Raw genomic sequence first — 13,971 nt, 5'->3', positions numbered from 1 at the left:
TTGCTATTTTCTGGAATTATTTTTTTTTCTTTTGATAATAGCCATTCTGATGGGTGTGAAGTGACGTCTCCTTGTGATTTTGGTTTGCATTTCCCTGATAATTAGTGATGGTGAGCATCCTTTCATTTGCTTATTGACCATTTGTATATTTTCTTTAGAGACATGTCTATTCATTTACTTTGCCCATTTTTAGTTTTGATTTTATTGTTGACTTTTAGAAGTTCTTTGTATATTCTGGATATTAACCCCTTATCAGATACGTGATTTGTAAATAGTTTTCTCCCATTCTGTGGGTTGCCTCTTCACTCTGTTGAGAGTGTCCTTTGAGGCACAAAAGCTGTTAATTTTGTTTTCGTCCTGTTTATCTGTTTTTTCTTTTGTTGCCCATACTGTTGGTATCATGTCCAAGATCTCATTGCCAAATCCATCGTCATGAAGCTTTTTACTTGTGTTTTGTTTTGAAAGTTTTGTTGTTTTATGTCTTCATTAAATTTTTTATAGCTTTACTTGTATGTTTATTTGTGTATTGTTTGGTACATATAACTCCATGACATTTCTTAAAATTATTATTCTTTTTATTGAATGCCTTTAAAATGAAACTTATCCTATACTGATGTTCATATTGCCATTCCTGTTTTCTTTTTGAGGAAGAGTTTAACTATATTGGATTTTACTCTACCAATCTATTTATTCTGTCATTAGCTTTTCCTTTTTAATTTGTTTTGTCTTATAAAGTAGTGTTGTTGTTGTTGTTTTTTTTCAGTATCTAGGGTTTTTTTAAACTCATTTTCCCTGCTTTTTAACAGTTACATGTAACATAACAACCATATACTTTTTCTCAGTTATGATTTTTTAGCTATTTTTCCTTCATAATTCCTTTTGTGAATTTAATCAAAGTGGATATTTATTTTCTTTTATTTCCTACATGACTCCTATCAATTTGGAGGATGCTCTGTGCTTTACCATTTGACTAATCAATAGTCCTTCCCCAGCTTCATGTTTATAGCCACTGTTAGCTCATACAGTGCTTTGTGTGAGAAGGAAAATGCACCATTTCCTTAAGACTACTCTGATTGACAAAAAATTGTTGTAGTATACTGCCATCCAGAACATTTTGCTAACAGATACACAAATCTCCGAGGTCTACAATATGAAGGACTCCCTCTAAGATGTGATGCCCTTGGCTGGATATAACTTGCTGTGATAAGAGTAGGGAAAATAGATTTTTTACTATGTTTTATAGCAAGGTGACTGCCAATTTTCTTACTTTTTCTCTTTTGTGAGTTTTCATTATTTTGGTCCCCTGGTATGGTGAGGTATACTAGGGATGCTTTATTCTAAGAATATGAGCCTATGGATATTGTACTGCTGGCATTATTTCATAATTCTCTAGAGATTTCTGTGTTAATAGAAGTTCATTGGTTTCTTCAGTTAATAATATAAGCCTTGGGGTGCCTGGGTGGCTCAGTCGGTTGAACGTTCGACTCTAGATTTTGGCTTGGGTCACGAGTCCAGGACTGTAGGATCGAGCCCCATGTTGGGCTTGGCAGTGAGCATGGAGCCTGTTTAAAATTTTCTCTCTCTCCCTCTACCCCTCTCCCCTGCTTATACTCTCTCTCTCTCTCTCTCTCTTCAAAACAAAACAAACCTTGGGCAGAAAAATTATTTCAGTCCTAATTACAGCTTATAGATGTTTTGAACTTGTTATCTTAGTTTTTTTTAAATACATATGCTTTAGATAGCACACTTTTTTGATGTTTATTTTTAATTTTTGAGAGAGTGCACGTGAGCGTGAGTGGGGGAGGGGAGGAGAGAGAGGGAGACACAGAATCTGAAGCAGGCTCCAGGCTCTGCTGTCAGCAGAGAGCTCAATGCCAGGCTCGAACCCACAAACCACGAGATCATAACCAGAGCCGAAGTCAGACGCTTAACCGACTGAGCCATCCAGGCACCCCTTGTTGTCTTAGTTTTTAACCCTAATTTGAAAAGCACAGCAATCTTTGATCTCCATATTGTTAAAATATTTTCTGAAAAGTCTTACTATAAAATCATAAACTGTGTGCTCGGAACACTCACAGTCATGGAAATCAACTAATTTTCATTGAGTGTTTATAATGTGCCTAAGATTGTGTTTAGATCTTGCCTTAGTTTGCTTGGGCGCTGGGTAGTTTAAACAACATAAATTTATTTTCTTACAGTTCTGAAGAGATCCAAGATCAGGATCAGTTCCTGGTGAGGACTTTCTTCTTGGCTTGCAGGTGGCTACCTTCTCACTGTGTTCCTATATGAAGGGGGTGGGGGGGCGGAGAGAAAGGGAGGGGAGGGAGCTTTGGTATCTCTTCTTGTAATTAAAGCCCTATCTATGACCTCACAGGCCATATTTACAAATACAGTTGTTGCCTTGGAGGTTATACTTTCAACATAAACATTTTGGGCAGACAGACGTTCAGTCTATAGCAGATTCAGAGCCTAAGTTCTTGAAAAATAAGGCATTAAGTCTTAAGTTTACTGTGAGAGTGAGTTCTTAATAGTTTGACTTTGTGCCACAGTCATAAAATTACACATTCATGGCCATATGTAAAGAATTTAAAGAGATCAAAACCTCATCCAGAGAGCATCTTGAAGAATTACCACGTATTCAAGAGTATTGGTTTGTGGGGAAGGATATATAACCCTGGGCTTTTCTTCCTAGAAGTGAAGAAATGGTCTCCAAACATACGCTGTTGGGTACCATGTATAGTAATACTAAGGACTCGGCAAGAAAATGCTGTTCAAGCTTCTGGCTGTGCCTCAGTGGCTGCTTTTCAAACAGAGCATTGGCAAAAATGGGGAGGAAATAAAGATTTTCTTTTCCCATTTTGGGGGGATAGATTTTGTCTAGTATATGTTTATTTTATTTGGATCTAAAGCAATATGAGCATGTATTTACTGTATGTGCTTGGTAGTGGATTGAACGGTGGTTGTTAAGAAGAGATACCTCCCTGTCAATCTCACCAAGATCTGAATGTTATCTTTTTTGGAAAAAGGGTCTTTGCAGATGCAATTAAATTAAGAACATTGAGATGAGATCGTCCTGGATTACCTGGGTGAGCCCTAAATCCAATGACAAGTATCCTTGTGAGGGTCAGAAGAGAAGTCAGTATGAAGACTGAGGCAGAGTTTGGAGTAGTGTGGTCACAAGCCTAGGAACACCAAGGAATGCCAGCAGCCACCAGAAAAGCTGGAAGAGGCATGGATTCTCCCTTAGGGTCTTCTGAGAAAGTGATTTTTGGGATTCTCGCCTCCAGAGCTATGAGAGAGTGATTTCTGATTTTAGCTACCAAGTTTGTGGTAATTTGTTAGGGCAGCCACAGGGGACTAATCCCTACCCACTGTGAGGAATTCTTTCTGCCAAATGTGAGGGGTCCAGAATTGAGCAAGACAAGTCCTTGCTACCAGGAATGCAAACTTTTTTGAAAAGGAAACAAAAACATAATTACATATTACAATAAATTGAATACTCTAATTTTGTATAGGATGTTCTGAAAGCATTGAAGGGTACAGCTACCTTGGTTTAGAAAGTTTGGAGGATTTTTGAGGAAGAGACTTTTGATCTGGGTTTGAATGAGGAGTAAGAGTGTACCTGGACAGAGGGGCTGGAGGGAGAAATGCGTATCAAAGGGTGTGCCCTGTTCCTTTAACCCCCCTGTGACGTGAGCACCTCATCTCAAGTCTTATTATCTTCAATTAGAGTAAAGCACATTGTCAATTTGAGGCTGCCTTATCTCATACTCTAGTAGTATGCCTCGGTGGTAAATAGAAAAGATAAAAAAAAAAAAAAAATCACCCTCCATCCAGGTCCCATCACTTATTCTTCTGGCTCAGTATGAAATCAGTGGCCTACACATGAGGCCACGGGTATAAAGAGCTGCTTACTCTGTGATGGGGCAGGGGAAAGGGTTGGTAAGCTTCTGTATAAAGGGCCAGAAACTAAATATTTTATTTATTTATTTTTTGAAGTAAATATTTTAGACTGCTGTCTACATAGGGTGTCCAGGGCTGTGCATGTATATGTATATGTGTGTATATATATAAATTTTCAAAACACACATATATAAATTACAACTTTTTAAAAATATGTTCTACAACATACATATTTGTTGAATATGTATGTTGAAAAACTTTTCTTGGAGAGCAGGCCTTACAGAAACAGGTCCTGTGCTCTATGTGGCCTATAGGCCGCAGTCTGCTGACCCTTGTTCTGTGATATATTAAACTAGGGCTTTCTTTTTCTTTGTAAAGGAGAGTGAAATATTTCTGCTGTAAAGAAGAGATATAAATATGAACAACTTAAAATCTGAGCCAAGGTATTAGCGATTTAAATTTACGACTTTCTAACCTTAAACAAATATTGAACAAGCTTACAAATGGCCAGGAAATTTTCTTTAACATCTTAAGTTTTCTTTAACATCTTTGCCCCTTTAATAAATGGAACTTAAAAAGCATATTTCAAAGATTCAGAAGAAGAGGAAGCATGACATGTTAATGTTTCTCTAATAACACCACTTTCAAAGGCTACATTTCTAGTTTAGTAACTAATAACATTTTAAAAAGCCCATTTCTTTTTCATTAGCACAGATGTTTTCCTATGCGAGAGGTATTGTGTTTTGAAAGATGCTTTAACGACATTATGTTCTTTAGGATGTAATTGGACATTTTCGCTCGTCTTAGGAGGGAACTTTCTTTTTTAGGCTTTTTTTTCCTTCTTTTTTTCATTCATAGCTCCTGAAACTTCCCAAAGTGCTGTAGCTTCAGAAATTGCCAACAAATTATTTTAGGATTATTTTCAGTTCTCTTAAGGTAAGCTACTATAGGTATCTCAAAGATGACTTAATTTTAGTTCCTACAAAGCAGTTACAAATTAGGTGTTATAAAAAACTTTACTTTGAGCTTAAAATGAAAAGAATATTAAGGATATTTTCAAAAGATGTCTTACGGGTCAGACTTTCTTTCAGGCTATAGTACAGTTCTCATCTGTTCTTTTTTTTTCCCCACTGGGTACATACAGTTCAAGTGGATCAATAAAATTTGCTGAGGCAAAAGGTAATTTTGAATACAAATTGTATTCTGGAAGTCAATCTGAGATACAAAATTAGGATGCTTAGCAGTCGGTCTCTTGTGTTCCACGTGGTACTTGTATCTTATTTCTAGGTTACGAGCCACCGATTCCTTACCCTCCAACTGCTTGCTTTAGCTGTATCTCTCATCCCACTGACCTCCTTTCAGAGAAAGATCTCAAGTCATTTCGGTTTCATTCAGACCAACTGTGATATCATTGGTGAAGTCTGGCAAAACAATTAGAATTTTTGCATTTGTTGAGTGGATTACAGAAACTGCAGTCCATCTCCTTGGCGTAGACTAGGCCATTAGGTTGTAACACGAGTTATTATTTGTTCCCATTCCCCAGTCTAGAGGAAGAGACCAAGCACATTGGATGACCTCTAGAGTTACGCTGTGATAAGAACTGTAGTCCTGGCCATAGAGGGAAAGTCATGGTAACTCCTAAGAATGCTTTGTGGAGGGATGGCCTATGAGCCACACTTTGATGGGTGGGTTGCTTTTGAATGGGTGGAGGGAGAGGAAAGGGCTGTCCAGGAACAGGAAGCAGCTTGAGCTCAGGGTGAGGCAGGAAGTGCTGGGTGTGTATAGGGCTGAGGTCCACTGTGGCTGATTGAACCCACAGAAATGCTTTCTTTGGAAATATACAATGCTTTCATAGATTTAAGCCAACAGAGAAACTTGAGAGACTTCACTTTAAAAATTTAGATTTCCAATTTCTTTTGAAAACTTTGAATATTTTATAACCATTGGTTGAAGCTTATCGTTATTCCTTGGTCCCACATTATTTTAATTACTATATTTTAGACATTTTAATGTGGATTAAAGTCTTCCCTCCCCCCCTCCCCCCCCGCCGCCAAATGTCTTGGCTACTATGGCCACTTTATTCCATATCACTTTTTTTTTAATGTTTATTTTATTTTAGAGCATGTGAGCAGGGGAGGGGCAGAGAGAAAGAGGGAGACAGAGGATCTGAAGCAGGCTCTGCACTGTTAGAGCAGAGCCCATTGTAGGGCTCAAATCCATGACCTGAGCTGAAGTCACTTAACTGACTGAGTCACCCAGGTGCCCCTGTCTTTTTTTTTTTTTTTTAAGTTTATTTATTTTGAGAGAGAGGGAGGGAGAGAGCGAGCGAGCATGAGCTGGGGAGGAGAAGAGAGAGACAGGGACAAGGAGAATCCCAAATAGGCTGCACATTGTCCATGCAGAGCCTGAATCAGGGTTCCGTCTCACAGACCATGAGATTATGACCTGAGCCGAAATCAAGAGCTGGTGTTCAACCCACTGAGCCACCCAGGTACTCTAATTCCATAGGACTTTTATAATTATTTTATTTTACTAGAAATATGGTATGTATTTATAGTTTACTTAAACTTTGTTTTATGTTGTTTTTCGGTAAAACATAGATTTAAGTTCTATAGATATTTTATATTTGTAGTTGCTATTGTGAATGTACCCCTCGACCTTTTATATTTTTTAACTAGTCATTGTTGGCATGTTTTTGTAGGAAATCCCCATTGTTTGGATTGACATTTTTATTATGTTAAGGAAGTACCCTTTTCTGTTTTCACTAAGAATTATAATCAAGAATAGATTTCAAATTTTATCAAATGTTGGGCATCTTATAATATTCCTTTTTGACATGTTAGTGCTTTGGATCATAGTATGTGGCTTTTTAGTAGTAAATTAGTAAGCTTCACATGTTTTTCTGTGTTCTAGAGTAGTCAGAGCATCAGAATGATCTGTTAAAAGTAATTTTGAAATCTATCATCTGTTCTTTGAATATTGGGAAACTTGATGTCTGTATCTTTTTAAAATAAGTAATTATTTAGGTTTATTCCCCCCACTGCATCCCACATAGTCTGTTCTGTAGCATTGATCCATTCAGATTTCCTACTTCTTTTAAATCGATATTGATTGATATTCATGGTTACCTCTAAAATAATGTAGTTGTTTTCAGATTTGTTAGCATAAATGTAAACATGTATTTAAAAAATTTCCATTTGGTGGTTAAAAGCAGTTCTTCATTTCATGATTTGTGTATTTTATATCCTTGAAAATTAGTTTATGTCTTACCATTTAAAAAATATTCAAGTTTAGTACTTCTGTTTTCTGTTGCATTTCCTAATTGGCTGTTTGAGTATGGTTAGAGTTTAAATTTAGTTATTCTTTTTCTTTCTTTCTTTCTTTCTTTCTGGAGAGAGTGTGTGAGCATGGAGGGACAGATGGGGGAGAGAGAGAGAGAGAGAAAGAGAGAGAGAGAGAGAGAGAGAGAATATGAATGAATGCATGAATGAATGAATCTCAAGCAGGCTCCATCTCAAGACCCTGCAATCATGACCCGAGCCGAAATCGAGAGTCGGATGCTCAATGACTGAGCCACCCAGGTGCCCCTAGTTACTCATTTTTAGTTAAAACTGATACTTTCTGTGTTTTAGGATTCACTGAAAATTGTTTGCACACAGTATATGAGTAGTTTAGATAAAATTGCCACATATATTTAAAAACAATGTATGAACTCAATGTAAAATTTGATGTAAAGGTGTTAACCTTAGTCTGTTGTTCTTAAAGAGTTCTCCTTGGCTTCTGGAAGAAAGATCATATGTAAGTGAACATTTAGAGTTTTTCAGTTGTAGAGCAGTCAGTAGGAATTCAGCAGCCATCTGATACCCTAATAGTTTTGAAAAAGTTGATCTACAGAGATTCTCAGGAAACCGGGGTGATGTAGACATAGGTTAAGTTATTGCTACTGTTCCAGAGCACAGTGCATGTACTCAAAGAGATGGGGGGACATACTTCAGAAGAATGTGGAAAGAGCCTTTTGATAGGATCATTACTGGATGAGTATGAAGTGTCTGTGCCATCACAGACATGTGGATGCATTTAGTTTCTGATATGGCTGATGCTATAAGAAGTAAAGTGTTAAAAAAAGGTGGGGTGGGGAGGAACAAAATAGCACATGGAAGATTGAGCATTTTTATCAAATGGAAAGTAAAGGACTATATGTAAAGTGGATAAGCCTAAACTTTGTTTTATCAAGACAAATGATCTAACATATCTCATAACTAAATATTTTTGTGAGAACAATTGCTTTTTCTCTTGAAACTTGTATAAAATGTATTTGTCTCGACTGTTTGTTGACCGGAATCTCAAGGCCTATATGTGGGCATTTCCACTTTGATGTCTTCTCTTTGCTCCTCAGCAACTCATGTTCTGACCAAGTGGATGCATCATTTTTCAGGTACAGGGCAAGTTTTAATGGCTTTACTGGGCTTTCCTTGATTTCTAGTGTCTGATAAGTGGTTTATTTCTCTAAGCTTTTTTTTTTTTAATTCTTTTAATTGGTATACATACCTAGAGATCTCAGAGTTAAATAGGTAGAACATGAAATGATCTAAAAAGTGATGAATGAACATTCCTTTTTTATTTTTATCTCAATAGGGATTATTATCTTGAAATCCAACATATTTCTTTAACTTAGTGGTACTGTAATTACAAATTTTGATTGGAAAGTGTAGAGAAAAATTGCATAGAGACTCTTACCTGGAATATTTGCTCTTGGAAATGGAATCCTGAATACACATGTGTCCCATGTAGCCATCTTTAGCCTCTTTTTGTTCGAGTTGTTTTGAATTGGAACTAACTCCCTTGGCGAGGGTGTACTGTCCTAATACAGAAAAAGAATAAGAAAGTCTTTCTTGAATTGTTTGGCTTGGCTCTGTTATATGGTCAGTGGAGAGATAGTTTGAGTTGCTACAACACCGTATTGTCTTTATAGATAGAGAAAAATGCCTAACAATACTTGTGTTAGAGCAGATGTCTAATAATCATTTGCTTAGCATAATAAAATTATCTGTTTTCTAGATAGTTTTATTTTGTCGAATGTGACTTAACTTATGGTCTTCATAAACCAGTGAAAAATTCATAATTTATGTGAGCAGTTTTGTAAGTATGCATTTATTTTAACTCCAGAAAATGTCATTGCTTATCAATAATGCGAACGTTTTGAAAAAATGTTGAAAAAAAAAAAATGTTCAATTTGAAAATTGAAAAAACAATTTATGTCTTGAAATGTAGTGTTGAGTAAAAGAAATGGGAATTTAATTATAAAGTGCCCTAAATTAGTCTCACTTTTATTATGTTAGAAAACTTTTCATTTCCTCTTCTAGTGAAGTGTATTAATCAAGACATCACCAATATTTAAATTAATAAGTGAACTTTTCAGATAATTAAATGAAAATTTTATGTTAAATATTTAAATGCAATTTTAATGTCTAAGATGTCCAATTAAAAAATTGGTAGAGTTGTTGAAATATCTGTATTATCAAAACAGTCTCAAATATCAGTTTAGATAGCTATTTGTTTAAGACTCTGCAAGCATTTCCTGTATACAGGTAAAGCATAGATGAAGCCTTTAATAGCTAGTAAGCAGCAAATGTGATTATGAAATATAATTGACTATGAGTGCCTTGAGGACAGGGACAATGCTTTATAAATAGCCTTGAATTCTTAGCTACTGTGGTACAAGCTATATAGAGTAGGGGCTCAATCAAGTGTGTGAAATTCAATTATACCATTTCTTTTTAAAGCTGACAAGAAATTGCTATCTCATAACTACCTTAATTTTATTACAATAAGAGGTGATGCTGAGAGCATCAGTGTCTGGACTTGAGTTCCCCTCCCCACACACTGTCCTTACACATGATATGAAAGGCGTTTTCTCCCTCTCACTTTACAAAAGCCTTCTTCCTCCTCTCCTTGGGAGATAATTAGGCACAGTGTGTATTAGTTTTTATCCTTTTATTTTCAGTGCTTGAGTATTGAATTATTTGAACAAGCACTTCATCCTTTTATAGAAAAGGTCCTCCTTCAGAAGCTGTGTTTCTGTTAACATGTTCAGGTTGGAAGCCAAGTAATGCTGTCTCCTGCACTTGTGCCCTTGGTGAGAGAAGCCAAGAAGTCATCCTGTGTTTTCTATAGGAATCTATGAGTTTACTCTTTTGTCAAGGACCTTTTCCCTCTCCTCTCTACTTTTCCTTCCCCTTGCTGGCTTTCTCAGTACTTTTTTTCTCTTTGCTTTGTGAATACATTTACAGTAATGTCAAATTATTCTACTCTGTATTGTATGATGCTTCCAGTTAGACTATTTCAAATATGGTAATGATGTGATTTTAGTGTTTTTGCTTCTTCCCATTTTCCCTTCATTAATCAGATTGATATTTTTCAAAAAATTTAAACAACTAGTCTGGTAAAGTTGGAGATAATTTGGGACAAAACTAAATTCTGTTTTGGAGATTTAAAATTCATTTAGTTGTAGTATTTCTAGAAAATACTTGAATTTTAAGAAGTCTGAAATGGCTAAGTAAGTTACTATTTTTTTTTTTTTTGGCAGTATATCTCCTGACGTTATGTTTAGACCATCGGAACTGCATAATTGTTACCAACTTTCTTAAGAGAGTTATGAATACAGTTATCCAGTAAACCTTGTATTTATTTAGTAAAAGAACAGGTGTCTTTGACCAGCATTGAAACAGTCATTTCCTTATGCTGCACTTGGCCCTGGTGATGTACCAAATATAATGGTGACCCAGTCCACTGTGAACTATGCAGCTTATGGTCCAGTAGAAAAGACAGACATCCAACAAATAATTTCAGAGATTAATTAAATTAATACTATGGGTAAAGGGCTATTGAGGAAAAGTATACGGTGCCACTATGGAACCTATACAGAGCACAGCAGTGGTCCTAACCTACTTGAGTAATGTTTACTCATCAAGTTTAAAGTACAGGCATCTCTTCACCATATTTCATCTCACAGTTTCCAATGTCTGTTAGTTTTGGTGATTCTCTTTTAAGTTGCTAGCCTATTGCTTCTTGAAATCTAATGAATTTAGGAGTCAGTAGATTTAATTAGGAAGACTGTGTGTGGTCATGAACTTCTACGCTGAATGAGGAAAATGTTTTCTTTATAGAATATTATTGACTCCAAAATTATATATTAGCTATCTCTAGCTATATTATATTTTCAATCTGTGTGACGGGGAAAATGGTGATGCCATGAACAGAAATAAGGAAGCTGAGAGAAATATAGCTGATCTGGAGACAACAGTAAAAGCCATATCTGACTTGACCAAGAAAGTCGGGTCCTGATCACTCAAAACCTTAGGTATATAGATTCACTGAAACCACATGGTACTGAATAGCATGTAATCTTTAGTGATTCAGAGGACATGCAAGTCAAGAAATTTTGGTACCATATTCATCTTTATGAATCTCAATTTATGTGAATGTGCAGAAATGTCAGGCTGTAAAGTTACGGTTGAATAAATGTCGGATAACAGAACATGAGTTTAATCATTCAGTGAATATCTCTACCTGTCCACAGAGGAATAATGATGTAGTACTCAAAACTCTCTGGAAACAAAATGTACAAATCATTGAAATAATGTAACAAAAATATGTTCAACTGTGATGATTCACAAGCCCCCCAAAAATACCTCATCTGGGAATTTTCATTATGTGTATATGCTTCTCTATTTTTGAATGGTGTGTGTGTGTGTGTGTGTGTGTGTGTGTGTGTGTGTCTGCCTGCCTGCCTGCATGTACGAATGTGTGTTTTAATAACTGGGTAAAATAATTTTGTGACCCAGTTTTGGAAGGGTAATTACCCCACTGGAAAAAATGGCTCTGAGTTTAAAAAAAAAAACTTTCAAAAGTTTATGTATTTTTGAAACAGAGAGAGAGAGAGAGAGAGAGAGAGAATGAAAACATGAGTGGGAGACACAGAATCTGAAGCAGGCTCCAGGCTCTGAACTGTCAGCACAGAGCCTGACCAGGGGCTCAAACCCATGAACCGTTGGGTCATGACCTGAGCCAAAGTTAGACACTTAACCGACTGAGCCACCCAGGCACCCTGCTCTGACTTTTCTTGTATTAAATTCACTTTTTAGGATCTATTGCAATGTTATGTTTTAGCTAACTCCATCTACTTCTAACAAAACTTCTATCATTTGTCTTAAACTATTATGTAAACTGTGATGCTGTGATAAAGTAGGTCTCATTTTGTGATGATGAGTTATTTGTGTAATCATACTTTATTTGATAGTATCATAGTAGATCAAGCCTTTTGAAACTTGGCAGAATTGAATTATGGCTCATCAATACATATTCATAGTGGTTTTGAAATTGTCTCTTTCATTTCAAATACTTTAAAGGAAAATGAAACATTTCCTTAATTTTGATTATTTATGTTTTTTCCTCAAAAAGATCCACAAAGTCAACACAAATAGCACATTATAGCTTCACCAAATACCTCTAATTAAAAATGTGGACTTTGGGGGCGCCTGGGTGGCTCAGTCGGTTGGGCGGCCACCTTTGGCTCAGGTCATGATCTCGCGGTCCGTGAGTTCGAGCCCCGCGTCGGGCTCTGTGCTGACAGCTCAGAGCCTGGAGCCTGTTTCAGATTCTCTGTCTCCCTCTCTCTGACCCTCCCCCGTTCATGGTCTGTCTCTCTCTGTCTCAAAAATAAATGTTAAAAAAAAAAAATTAAAAAAAATGTGGACTTTGTTCTTCAGAATTCTCTGTGGGGTGTACTTAGGCTATTTAGGAGATTGTCTGCTTGTTAGTGACCGCTGATAGCCAGCATATCCCTGCTCCTGCTACATTCTGCTATTTTAGATTCAGAGTACCTTCGAATGGGCATTTTTCATGCTGCATTGTTGATATTTCTTAGCAGCTGGGTTAACGTCATTGAAATTGCAAATTTTTCAGATCAAATCGTTGTTTTAATTTGACACCATGAAGAAACCCTCAAACGACCAGCTGAAAGGATCTTCCTAGTTAATAATCTTAGAAAATTAAAAAAAAAAAAGGAAAAAAAATCTTAAGTGAAATTTTGTTTTCAACATCTGGTGTGAAATTATACAGTGTCCTAGAAGTAGTTTTCCAATAGAATTTTTAGAAATAAAAATTTTTAAAATTATCTATTTAGAAATAATTTCAAATTTATAGTAAGTTGTATTATCAGTACAGTTGTTAGCATTTCACCAAGTTTGCTGCCTCATATGCCTCTGTCTCCCATTATCATTGGTGTCTTAATGAGACATTTGAGAGCAAACTCTGGACATGATGCCCATCATTCCTAAATTCTTTAGCGTATTTTTGCCCAAAAAAAGAACACTCATGCATAACTACCGTACATACGATGGGTTCCAAAGTCAGGAAGTCCACACTGATACAACACAGCCATCCAATCCACAGATTTCGTTCATATTTCACCAACTACCCCATTGCCTTTCCATTCTGGTGAGAAAGCCATCCAAGGACATTCACTGCAGTCAGTGGACATGTGTCTTCAGCTCCTCCAGTTGGGAATATTTCCTCAGTCACTTCGGTTTTTCATGTCTTTGACAGTTGTGTAGGATACAGGCCTTACATTTTATAGGATTATCCTGAGCCATTGATGGTGTTAGTTTTGATCATCTGGTCATGTTAGTGCCTGCGATTTCCCTTCCATAAAGGCACCATTTACCCTGTGTAATTGATTAGTGCTAAAATTATACCAGTATCCCTTTCCTCATCATAGTTCCATCCACCAGGCTTGTTTTCCATGAATGCTTTGCCTAATCAGCCACTGCAGTGATACTTGCCAAGTGGTGATTTTCATTTTGTGTCAGTTCTACTGGTAATGTGCTTTGTGGAAGAGCCTTCCCTTTTCCCTCACTGATTTATTTTTTCATGTATCGCAGATTCCTAGTTCTTTCAATGGGCTACGGTATGTTACTATCCTTACTTATTTTGATGCTCATGTATATTATCCCAGGCTTGGCAAATGGAAGTCTCTTCTAAGTAGCTCATGTGTCTTTTGGCCCATCC

At 36.5% G+C, this 13,971-nt stretch overlaps 1 protein-coding gene across 7 annotated transcripts in view; it reads left to right on the top strand.

Moving 5' to 3' along the window:
* The window catches only part of KLF12 (Kruppel like factor 12), a 1,158,470-nt gene that overhangs the window by 746,124 nt on the left and 398,375 nt on the right, over window positions 1-13,971 (top strand). Inside the window, exon 1 of one of the 7 annotated variants that reach the window (XM_042927890.1) lies at window positions 1,910-2,258. The exons of the other annotated variants lie outside the window; for them this stretch is intronic. The gene's annotated coding sequence lies outside the window, so the exon portion shown is untranslated. Of the gene's footprint in view, window positions 1-1,909; window positions 2,259-13,971 lie in introns of those variants that run through there. 7 annotated transcript variants of the gene reach the window in all.

This window comes from Panthera leo, chromosome A1 (assembly GCF_018350215.1).
Source record: "Panthera leo isolate Ple1 chromosome A1, P.leo_Ple1_pat1.1, whole genome shotgun sequence".
Lineage (NCBI taxonomy): Eukaryota > Metazoa > Chordata > Mammalia > Carnivora > Felidae > Panthera > Panthera leo.
The sequence above is the reverse complement of the archived record's forward strand: the minus strand, read 5'-3'. Positions and strand labels throughout refer to the sequence as shown.